The following is a 679-nucleotide window of genomic DNA, read 5'->3' as shown; positions in this document are numbered from 1 at the left end:
AAAATAAAAAACAATCAAGTTTAGCATCAAGGTGTGATTTTATTAAGTAAATCCTTTATACAGTTTATATTGCACATTTTTACATATCATATATAGTTCTAAATCAGGCTTTAATGAGACCAATTTTATTATTACATGTATTTATGTATTATATAAAGCAAGAACTCTAATCATAAGCATTTCATGGAAGCAAAAATAAGCAAAAATAATATCGATCAATTAGAGGAAAATCTATTTGGCTCATTTAACCAATGAGATGATGCATCAATACAGTAGCAAAGCACACACAATATATAATATACATATATAATTTTGTCACAAAACAAAACAAAACACATCTTTGACAGTTCAAAATGCCAAAAAAAGTTACTTATAAGACATTCATCAGGAATTTAAAAGATTGTATAAATAAAACTTACTCTTTAAGTATTACATTACATTATTAAACATTATCTATCATTATATGCATGGCCAAATGTATGTAGACACCTGAAAATGACACCTGTGTGTAACTGTTCAACAAGTTGTTCCAAGACTATGGCAATTAATATGAAACCAGCCTCCAGACATTAAACCTGGCTGCAGGGATTTGCTACCATTCAGCCACAAAAGCATTAGTGATGTTGGCCAGAGGTGTCAGGGGTGTCTACAAACTTTTGGCCATATAGTATATTGTAAA

The sequence above is a fragment of the Morone saxatilis genome, unplaced genomic scaffold, assembly GCF_004916995.1.
Source record: "Morone saxatilis isolate NCDOM2014 unplaced genomic scaffold, NCSU_SB_2.0 Contig23, whole genome shotgun sequence".
In the NCBI taxonomy this organism is placed as follows: domain Eukaryota; kingdom Metazoa; phylum Chordata; class Actinopteri; family Moronidae; genus Morone; species Morone saxatilis.
Note: the sequence above shows the minus strand (reverse complement) of the source record.